The 12,036-nt window shown below is 41.5% G+C and overlaps 1 non-coding gene across 1 annotated transcript; it reads left to right on the plus strand.

Moving 5' to 3' along the window:
* Positions 1–11,165: 11,165 nt before the first annotated feature.
* LOC141694270 (small nucleolar RNA R71) lies at positions 11,166–11,272 on the plus strand. Its single transcript, XR_012563590.1, has one exon. It is a non-coding gene; the product is annotated as a small nucleolar RNA R71 (small nucleolar RNA).
* Positions 11,273–12,036: the final 764 nt, after the last annotated feature.

A 12,036-nucleotide genomic window follows, 5' to 3' on the forward strand; every position in this document is an offset into this window, starting at 1 on the left:
ACCTCTCATTCTACTCAACCGACCCTCAGAACTTATCTCAAATCCTATCTCTCCACTTCACAGAATGCTCAACCTTCTTCTTCAGCACCTACTGTGAAGCCTACATCCTCTAAGCCAAAGCGAACAAAGACTGTTCCTCAAACATCTCAGAAGAAGAGGAGGATTACTTTGAGAGATGAATCAGATTCTGAGGATCAGATTCCATCTTCAGAACCTATGATAAATGAAGCTGAGAAGGCAACTTTTCAGAAGGATTCTGCTATTGGGGGTTCTAGGCTTCTCAAGAGGCTTAGACGTATGACGGTTTTTGCAACTCCCAAGGAATCCAAATCAACAAGAAAGTACAAGAAACAGAGGGCACAGAGGCCAGTTTCAGATGATGAGGAGGAAGCAGCTAAGGAAGGGGATCAGGAATCTCTGATCTCACAAGACAAGGAATTTGCTCCAGTCACTTCTTCTCCATCAACTCCATCTCAGGAACCTGTATCTGACAAGGCTAATTCACCTTCTATATCTCTTGTTGATCCAGGCACAAGTGCTGAAATTGATATTCAGAATTTGGTTGTGCCTGAAATACTTTTCTTAGAAGCTCCAACAGCAAATAATCTTTCCACAACACCTGTTACTGATGCTGTTCAAACTCCTGAGTTATCACTAACACCTTCTCTGCATCAAGATGATGATCAGATTTTAGGTGAGCATCAGGATATGGCTGTTGATCAGAACTTAGTATCAGATCAGCAATTAGAGGATGTTGAAGCCTCCATTGCTACTCATACAGTTGTCTTATCAGAAGATACTGATTCTTTAAGTTCTGATGCTGCAAATGTTGGAGATACTGGTGAAGCTGCTACAACTGTAGATGCTGATGCAGCAGGTCCTTCAGGACATACTCCTCCACTGACTCTTCCGAAGTCTGAACTGCTAAAGGAGTTTGTTATCAGGGATACACCAGTACCTTGGAGTGAAACTCCTGCAGGTCAGGAGTGGACTAAGGAATGGAACTCAGTTTCATGTGTTCCAAATGCTTTACATCTTGCTGAGCACTTGACTAAAGCTAATGAAATGTTAAATTCTGATGATTTTAAAATTCAGCTTAGAGTCACTGCATTGAGTACTAAACATCTACAAGGTCTTCATTCCAACACTCATGCAGAGCTACACAAGATTCAGGAGAACTTTATTAAACAGGAACAAGTTTGGAAACTTGATAAGAAAAAGTTCTTCCAACCTACCATTGACAGGGTTGCTTATATTGAGAAAACTCAAGAGAAGCAACAAGCTCAGATTGATCAAATTCTGACAAATCAAGCTTCTCAGCAATCGCAACTTACTGAAATCCAGACCTCAGTGGAATTACTTATCTCTCTTTTATTACCTGCTGATGCCAAAAAGGGGGAGAAGGTAATTAAGTCCAAATGCAAAACCAACAAGTCACTGCAAGGAAAGGATGATGGAAGAGATGACCAAGGAAACTCTGGAATGGGTAGTGGTCATAGTCAAGGTAGAAGGTTTACATCAAGACAAGCTAGTCACAGAACAAGTTCTGATACTGGGAAAAGAATAAGTTCTGCTGCTGGTAAAAGGATAAGTTCTGATGAACTTCTAGATCTTGATGAGGAAATGTCAAGACAGTTATTTCTTCAAGAAAATCCAGGGATGGACTTGGAAAGTTTAAAGGAAGAAGAAGTCAGACTTAAATCAGAGAAAGTCACATCTAAATCTGAAGCTTCTGGTAAAAAGTTACTTCCAAAACCTAAAGGCATTGTGATCAAAGAAAGGATACATACTGAAGAAACTTTGGCTAGATCACAACCACAGATAGATCCAAGATCCAAGGGTAAAGAAAAGGTTGGTGAACCTATCAAACCTTATGTACCTCCTGAGGAAGAAGAAATTACTGATGGAAAAGATAATCTTGCTCTGACTTCAAGAAAAGTTCTTAAAACAACCTCTGACATGGCTCAAGTTGTTCAGAGTCAAGAAATTGTAAGTTCTGATATTCAGAAGAAGCAAGTAACCTCTGACAGTGCTCAAGTTAACTTGATATCAGAAAATAAATCTAAAACACTCCTACCAGGATTCACTAAAGCAAAACAGACTCAATCTTTGAAGACTATTTCAAGTGGTTTTGAAGCAAGAGTAGTTACTGGAAAGGAAGCTAGAGATAAAACTGGATTGGGAAGTGCTGATGAAAGAAGAGTACACAACACTACCGATGATCCAACTTCCTTGAGTGAACCAGGTATTGGAGCAACTCCTGAGAGATTGAATCAACTAGAATCTGTACAGATGGTTTACCATACCTACTTGAAAGAATACATCATGTTGTATTTCATGACAGATGGTAGGGTTTATCATATAAGACAAAATGCCATTCCGTTGAAGTATTTTGAAGAATTGGAGCATGTATTGTTCTTACTTCAAGTGGATGATAGAATAACAGAGACTGCTGCAAACTACTTAAAGGAACAGATTCAGAGACAGAAAAGACTTTATTCTGTTAAGTCTGACAGCAGATATGTTCCAAAGTACAGAAATCACAATGGTGATATTGTTGATATGAAGCCTAATACTGCACAGATCAGAACATATCTTGGTATTAAGGGGCTTGAATTCAATCTAGAGTCTAATAAAGCTTATGTTATAAGACTAGATCGGGAGTTGAGAAAAGCAAAGATTAATGATCTCAGAGCTGCGATATTTCAAACTGGTGAAGATACTGCAGAGTTTAAAGATGTCAAACGGAGAATGATTGATGAACTCAGATATGCTGAGAAATGTTTGTTGAAGAATTATCTCAGAACAACTCCTGACATCAGAGAGATCAGAAAATGATGAAGCCAAGTCGAAGATCTACAACTGCTTAAATTCTGATATTTATACAGATTGAAGTTGTTATCAGAAGTTGAATTGGTAAAAACTTTAAGGACTGTAAGTTGTAGTTATCTTGTCTATTTCTCATGCATTTGTACTTAATGTTTTTGACATCATCAAATATCTGTTAAACTTGTATATTTTGTTAATTTACAAGTTGGGGGAGATTGTTAGATATATTTGATAATGTCATGGCTAATATGTTTTATGTTTAGATTTCAGATCTTATTTGAACTGAACAAATCAGTACTTAACTGATCAGTACTTATACTGGAAGTCAGAACTTAAGGGATATCAGTACTTATGTTATCAGGAGATAGATATCAGAACTTAAGTGCTGAAGGACGATCAGATAAGGACAGTAGCTGATTAAAGTTAAGAAGATCAAGATAAACATAAGAAGAGATATGCATGAAGAAGGAATTCCTTGAAGAATGGAATACTTGGAATAGAAGATATCTGATTGATATATTTTAGGAAGCAGAATCATATTCCATATCAATTAGCGAATATCTTGTAACTGTGTAGTATATAAACACAGGAATAGAGTTTACACTATATGTGTTATCATTATCGAGAATATTATTTATTATAACTCTAGTAGCTCTCGTGATATTTTGTTCATCACTGAGAGATAACAGTTCCAGATTGTAACAGAGTTTATTGTTTAAATAAAGTTTGTTTTCTGTTACATAAGTTCTTGAAGTTTGATTTGATTGTAATAAACACTGTATTCACCCCCTCTACAGTGAAAGTGTGACCTAACACCCCCAAATTTAAATCGATGCTTGTCCTCAAGCGTCACAGACTCAAAAACAAATAAAAATATGCATGAATGCAATCTATATGAAAATGCAACGATCCCCCTTACTACAATTAACCAACCAAATTGTCACGTCTCAACGAATGCAGTTAGACACTAAATATCAATAAACTCATGTAAACGGACATACAGCCAGAAACGTGGTGTGTGCAAATGCTTAACAGATATGCTTCGGAACTAGACCAATTACTATGACTAGACTATCCTCAAGGCAATCCTACGATAATACAAAGAATAAAAATTCTAGGCACAAAGTGATATACAACACTACAAGAACTCTGGAGCTTACTACGGAATCGTGCTTTTTATTTACAACACAAATGCTTATTTGACCGTGCAATGAGTGAGGTCCACAAAAGACTTATACAATGGTATCCATGTAACGAGCGTTAGGTTAGCGGATCCCAGACTCTAAAAGCCTTAGGTCACTAGGCACAAAGTCCCCTAAGAACTTAATAACTCGAATACCAAAGAGCCCACTCTTGATCAATTATGCAAAAATTTTTTTTTTTTTCTGAACAAGTGCGTTTCGCTCCATCTTGCTCAACCCTAGACTACTCGCATAACATGCGAGCCGGCTACTAGCCATTTGACGCCTAGCCACAACTAGCAACAAATTCCATTTTTACTCCATTTTTTTTCTTTTTCATGCCTTTACCACTAAGAACCTATTATCAAATTCTAAGCATAATAAATAGATTATCCTCGAAAATAATCAGATCATAACAACAATCTAGCCCTTAAGCATTCTCTAAGACTTAGTGAAAATACAAGTGCTTCTAGCATGCATATCAACCTACACAACTTAATATCACTTTAATGCTATCACTACACTCGCATCAATATCACAATTCAGTCGATAAATCATTGCAAAAGGGATCATGGTATATGCATGAGCTATATGATATGACAAACAAATAAAGCTATAAAAAAACTATATGGCAAAAATTATGCAACTATATGAACTAACTATCATGAATATGCAGCTATATGACACACACAAAATATTCCTTAACTACCACCCCCAAACTTAAAATCTTCATTGTCCCCAGTGAAGGTAGTAGAAAGGAACACAGGGTATACCTACTCGGAGTCATCATCATCATCATCACCCTCAGTGGGTGGAGTATCAGGCGGCGGGTATGCAGAGTCCTCACCAAAAACTGGCCACTGGATATCAGCTCCAAGGCCTCGAAAAGCAGTCCCTAACGCAAGGGTGAGCTCCTGAGCAAACCTGCTCTGCGTCTCATACATGGCATCCATCCGCCGTGAAAGCCTCCTATACTGGGTATCACCCATCCCAGCACCCTTCTGAGCTCTCGAAGAACCAGCCTCACCACGTCCTGGCCTAGCCATAGTAGCACCTCGTGCTGGACGTCCTCCTGGAAGACGATAACCCAGCCCATGCTCCTCAGGCTCACCATCGGTCCACTCCTGCATCCCATTCAGAGTGCCAGAATCTATCGGAGCTGCTGGCAACTGCAACTGCTCATGAGCCGGCCAGTTCACTCCTACTGCTCGGCATAGCTTCGTAACCGTGGATGCATAAGGGATGTTCATATGCTTTGCTCCCCTCAAAAACTTCAGAATTCCTTGGTAGATAAACTCACCAAGGTCCACATAGTATTCCTCATTCAGAATTCCCCACAACAGCTGTGCTCTCTCAACTGTGACCTCGTGTGCATGTGAAGAAGGCAAATTATTAGCACATATAAATGCATTCCATGCACGGGCATACCTGTTCATGGCGATCGCCGGAAAGTGACGATACTCATTATTGGCTGGACTGCGGTTCCAAACTGTGCCCGGTCGACAGAGAGTCGCACAAATCAAATCCAAGTCAAAATCCTCAGTAGTCTTTTCATTCCAGTTCTCCTCCTCGGGCTTCCTCTCTCGCTGTCCAATCACACGGCGAATCGCCGCAGGATGATAATCAACCGTCAGCCCACGGACTACAGAAAACCCATTCTTTTCAGCCTTCACGTTCGCGTAGAACTCGCGAACAACGCTCATCGGTACTGCTTCGGGTGACTCACAAAAAGCTATCCACCCCTTCTCTGCAATCATGGGCAACAACTCACCATCCCTCCCTGATGGTAAAAACCCCCTCTCCTTCAGAATCGGCTTCCCCAACAGCCTAGTGTACTCCTCCTCCGCAGCTCTGTCAGTTAACCGAGGCCTTGCAGCAGTACCCCTTGATGAATCAGCAGTAGGAACTGTGCTGCTGCTGTCAATAGTGCGTGCTCTCTTGGGTGCCATTGATTTGTGAATAAAAGTGTGTAAGAACTGATTTTTGATGTTTATAAGAGTGTTTAAGTGTAGGAAGTTTGTGGGAGATATGTAGGATAGGTGTATGTATATATAGGGTGTGGAGTAGGTTAAATTAGATTAGGAGTGGGGTTGAGGGATAAAATCATGGGGTAATGGGAAAAGAATTCGTGGGTTTATGGGCTGTGATGGGTTGTTGTGTTTTTTTTTTTTTCTGAACTGTAAAAAATTTTCTGGAACTCGACCCCAGCACGGCCGCTCAGCATTTCTGCGCGGCCGCTCAGCATTTCTGCGCGGGCGCGCAGAGGGTCTCTGGAAAAAAAAAATTTCAGCCCCTTTTTTCTGATTTTTTTGTGTTTTTGGATAGGTTATTAACTTCTAAGGGTTCCTGTAACAACAATTCATGGGTTGCCTCCCACGCAGCGCTTCTTTTTCGTCATTAGCTTGACGTTCCGTACCTTTCTCAAGTAGTCAACAAAATGGCACTAACCACCTCTCGGTTTGCCATGTCCCCATAGTAGTGCTTCAACCGCTGACCGTTAACCTTGAATGCTTGGTCTGAATCATTCTCAAAAATTTCCACCGCTCCATGTGGAAACACAGTTTTGACAATAAAAGGTCCAGACCACCTTGATTTCAACTTCCCAGGAAAAAGTCGGAGCCGAGAGTTGAATAACAGAACTTGTTGCCCTGGCACAAATAACTTAGGATGTAGCTTCCTATCGTGCCACCTCTTCACCTTTTCCTTATACAATTTGTTATTCTCGTACGCTTGCAGTCGAAATTCATCAAGTTCATTAAGCTGAAGCATTCTTTTCTTACCAGCTGCATCTAAATCCAGGTTCAATTTCTTCAATGCCCAGTAGGCCTTATGCTCAAGCTCCGCCAGTAGATGACATCCCTTACCGTACACCAACTGAAACGGTGACATCCCAAGTGGAGTTTTGTATGCTGTTCTGTAAGCCCAAACAGCTTCATCGAGCTTTAAAGACCAATTCTTCCTTGACGGACAAACAACCTTCTCTAGAATGCGCTTTATCTCTCTGTTAGACACTTCCGCTTGACCATTTGTTTGCGGATGATAGGCAGTAGCTACTCGATGATTCACATTATAACGCTGCATCATAGAAGTGAACTTACGGTTGCAAAAATGCGATCCTTCATCACTTATGATTACCCGAGGCGTTCCAAACCTTGTGAAAATTTGCTTATGAAGAAAATTTAGTACTACCTTTGCATCATTTGTCGGTAAAGCTTTAACTTCGACCCATTTTGAGACATAATCGACTGCCAGCAAGATGTACTGATTATTGCAAGACGAGATAAAAGGCCCCATGAAATCGATTCCCCACACATCAAAGACCTCGACTTCAAGCATCACATTTAATGGCATCTCATCCTTCCTTGACAAATTTCCCACTCTTTGGCAACGATCACACCTTAAAACAAACTGATGAGCATCCTTGAACAAAGTAGGCCAGAAAAAACCTGCTTGCAGAATACGAGCTGCCGTCTTCTCACCTCCATAGTGTCCACCATAAACCGTGGAATAGCAGTCTCGTAATATCCCCTCCGTCTCACAGAACGGGATACATCTCCTGATGATCTGGTCAGCTCCCTGTCTAAACAAATATGGTTCATCCCACATATACCACTTCACCTCATGCAGAAACTTCTTCTTTTGAGTGGATGTCAAATTAAGCGGCATTATATTGCTGACAAGATAGTTTACAATATCTGCAAACCATGGTTCTTCCTCCTGAATTGCAAACAACTGCTCATCCGGAAAAGATTCATTGATTAACGTCCTATCTTGTGAAGTAGAATCGGGATTCTCCAACCTAGAGAGATGGTCAGCTACTTAATTCTCAGTACCTTTTCTATCTTTGATCTCTAACTCAAATTCTTGAAGTAAAAGCACCCAACGAATGAGTCTCGGCTTTGAATCCTTCTTAGAAACCAGATAGCGAATAGCTGCATGATCAGTGAATACTGTCACTTTCGTACCAAGCAGATAAGATCGAAATTTCTCAAAGCCAAAGACTATAGCCAAAAGCTCCTTCTCAGTAGTGGTGTAGTTCAATTGGGCCCCATTTAAAGTCTTACTCGCATAGTAGACCACATGGAAGAGATTTTTCTTGCGCTGTCCCAGAACTGCACCTACCGCATAGTCACTCGCATCACACATCATCTCAAACGGTTCTGTCCAATCTGGTGCTGTAATAACTGGTGCAGTGATCAAACTCTTCTTGAGAGTCTCGAATGCTGCCAAACATTCATCATCAAATTTGAAAGGCACATCTTTCTCAAGCAAATTGCACAATGGCTTAGATATCTTTGAAAAGTCCTTGATGAATCGCCGATAAAAACCCGCATGACCAAGAAAACTACGGATTCCTTTCACAGAATTGGGTGGGGGAAGATTTTCAATGACTCCCACCTTGGCCTTGTCCACCTCCAGACCTTTGCTAGAGACCTTATGCCCAAGGATAATGCCTTCACGCACCATAAAATGACATTTCTCCCAATTAAGCACCAAATTAGTTTCCACGCATCTTTTGAGTACGGCGCGCAGATTATTCAAACATTCATCATATGAGTGTCCAAAGACGGAGAAGTCATCCATGAACACTTCGACATTATTTCCAATCATGTCAGAGAATATAGCCATCATACATCTCTGAAAGGTGGTCGGGGCGCCACATAACCCAAACAAAACTCTACGAAAAGCAAATGTGCCAAATGGACAAGTGAAGGTAGTCTTTTCCTGATCCTCTGGTGCAATACAAATCTGATTATACCCGGAATAACCATCCAGAAGACAAAAATACTCATGTCCCGCCAATCTGTCAAGCATTTGATCAATGAATGGGAGAGGGAAGTGATCCTTCCTTGTGGCTTTGTTCAATTTTCTATAATCCATGCATACTCTCCATCCTGTAACTGTTCGAGTAGGGATGAGCTCATTCTTTTCATTTGCGACCACAGTGATACCTCCTTTCTTAGGTACACATTGCACGGGGCTCACCCACGAGCTGTCAGAAATAGGATAAATGATGCCTGCATCTAGCCATTTCAGAATTTCTTTCTTCACCACCTCCTTCATGATCGGGTTCAGTCTTCGCTGCTGTTCCACAGTTGGCTTACTACCTTCCTCTAACAGAATTTTATGCATACAATATGAAGGACTTATCCCCTTGATGTCTGCTATGGTCCATCCTATAGCCGATTTGAATTCTCTCAAAATCCTTAAGAGCTTGTCTTCCTCACTACCTGAAAGGTCAGCTGAAATAATAACAGGTAACGTAGATGAATCACCTAAAAAGCATACCTCAAGTGTTCAGGTAATGGTTTGAGCTCTAAGGTAGGTGCTTCCTCTATTGATGGTTTGAGCTTTCCTTCAGTGTTCTTGAGGTTAGAAGTACCAAGAGATTCAAATGGTATGTCGAGCTTTCGCTTCCATGGAGAAGCGTTCAGATATTGTAATTGCTCGTTGTTATCTTCATCATCGCTGTCAAAATCCCCCACTAAGGCCTTTTCCAATGCATCAGACATTAGCATGTGATCGAGTTCCGAAGTAACCGCAGAATCAATCACATCCACTTTTAAGCACTCCTCATCTTCTGTAGGGAATTTCATTGCCTTGAATACGTTGAAGGTCACATCCTGATCTTGGACCCATATAGTAAGTTCCCCTTTTTGCACATCTATCAAGGTACGGCCAGTAGCCAAGAAAGGCCTCCCCAAGATTATGGGAATCTTCTTATCTTCCTCAAAATCCAGAATAACAAAATCAGCAGGAAAGAAGAGCTTATCCACCTTGACGAGCACATCCTCAACTATGCCCCTTGGGTAAGTAATGGAACGGTCCGCCAATTGTAGCGACATGTATGTGGGTTTTGGATCAGGCAGATCCAGCTTTTTAAAGATCGACAAGGGCATCAGATTAATGCTTGCTCCCAAATCACAAAGGCACTTGTCAAAAGTTAGATTGCCAATGGTGCAAGGAATGGTGAAGCTTCCTGGATCTTTCAGTTTTGGTGGTAACTTTTGCTGCAGAACAGTGCTGCATTCTTCCGTGAGAGCAACGGTTTCAAGGTCATCCAGTTTCACCTTCCTTGAAAGAATAGTCTTCATAAACTTCGCATAACTAGGCATTTGTTCCAGCGCCTCAGCGAAAGGTATATTGATGTGAAGTTTCTTGAACACCTCCAGAAACTTCCCGAACTGTCTATCCAGCTTTTGTTGCTGCAATCTCTTAGGAAAAGGTGGTGGAGGATAGAGATATTTCTCCCCTGTATTAGCCTCAGGCAGAGTGTGTTCAACAGTAGTCTTCTTTGGTTCCGCCACTTTCTCCTTTTGCTTAGATTCTTCATCTCTAACTTCAGCTTCGACTTCTTTTGCCTTTTCAGCATCAGCTACTTTTCCAGACCTTAAGGTAATAGCCTTGACTTGCTCTTTAGCTTCCTTCCTGCCTGGTACTTCCGTGTCACTGGGAAGAGTGCCAGGTTGATGATTGAGCACTGCATTGGCTAATTGACCGATTTGATTTTCCAAGGTCTTGATAGAAACCGCCTGACTCTTGTACAACAGCTTAAGTTCCTCAAAATCAGCACTAGTAGGTGCAGCTGCACTTCCCTGTTGAGGATATGATTGCCTTGTAGCATACTGCTGTGGTTGCTGGAATCCAGGTGGGTTAAACTGTTTACTTACTTCTTGCTGATATGGTGGCTGAATAGCATTCTGATTATTCCCCCAGCTGAAATTTGGATGATTTCTGTTGTTAGGATGATAGGTCGCTGGCACAGGCTGCTGTTGTCGCTGATAATTATTCACATACTGAACAGATTCGTTGACAAGAGAACATTGATCCGTAGCATGAGAACCTGCACAAAGCTCACAAACCATAGCTATTTGATTAACTCCATATGTAGCCAAAGAATCAACCTTCATTGATAGCGCTTGGAGCTGGGCTGCAATAGCAGTGGCTGCATCAACTTCCAGAATACCTGCTACCTTGCCTGACGTCATCCTCTAAGTTGGGTTTTGATGCTCATTTGCATCCATTGTCTCGATAAGATTATACGCCTCAGTATAGCTTTTAGCCCATAAGGCGCCTCCAGCTGCTGCATCGAGCATGGGCCGAGATTGGGCCCCCAAACCATTATAAAAACCAGTGATTACCATCCAATCCGGCATTCCATGATGTGGACATTTTCTCAACATTTCCTTGTAGCGTTCCCAAGCCTCGCACATAGATTCTGTAGGTTGTTGCGCAAACTGAGTAAGAGCACTCCTCATAGCAGCAGTCTTTGCCATTGGATAAAACTTCACCAGAAACTTTTGCGCAAGATCTTGCCACGTAGTGATGGACCCAGCTGGTTCAGAATGTAACCAGTCTTTAGCCTTATCCCTCAGTGAGAATGGGAAAAGCCTCAACTTGATAGCCTCATCAGTCACGCCATTATACTTAAAAGTGCTGCAGATCTCGACAAAATTCCTTATGTGCATGTTGGGGTCTTCAGTTGCCGCTCCTCCAAAAGAAACAGAATTCTGCACCATCTGAATAGTGCCCGGCTTGATTTCAAAGGTGTTAGCTTGAATAGCCGGATGAAGGATGCTTGACTGAATGTCATCAATTTTAGGCCGAGAAAAATCCATAAGAGCTGGATCAGCTTGAACAATACGATCTCCCATATTTACTGGTTCTTTCTGCTCAGTTCCTGAATCCGAATCCTCAAAATCTAACTTCTCCGGAGTATCAAGAACTTCGTCTTTCTCCTCAGCTGTATCTAAGGTCCTCTTGCGAGCACGAGAATGAGTTTGCATAAACGCTTGCTAAAGTACCTGAAACACAACCGAAAAGAGTAAGCAACTACTACGTCCTAATCACTGAGTCCTAATGACCAATGATGGTAAGTACATAAACTAAACAAATACGCCGAGTCCCCGGCAGCGGCGCCAAAAACTTGTTAGGGCGAAATCACGCACTAATATTCACGCAAGTATACGCATTCGCAAGTAATATAGAATACTTTCTAGTTCGTTCCCTCAGAGACTCAGACTAA

Source organism: Apium graveolens, chromosome 10, assembly GCF_009905375.1.
Source record: "Apium graveolens cultivar Ventura chromosome 10, ASM990537v1, whole genome shotgun sequence".
Taxonomy (NCBI): Eukaryota; Viridiplantae; Streptophyta; class Magnoliopsida; order Apiales; family Apiaceae; genus Apium; species Apium graveolens.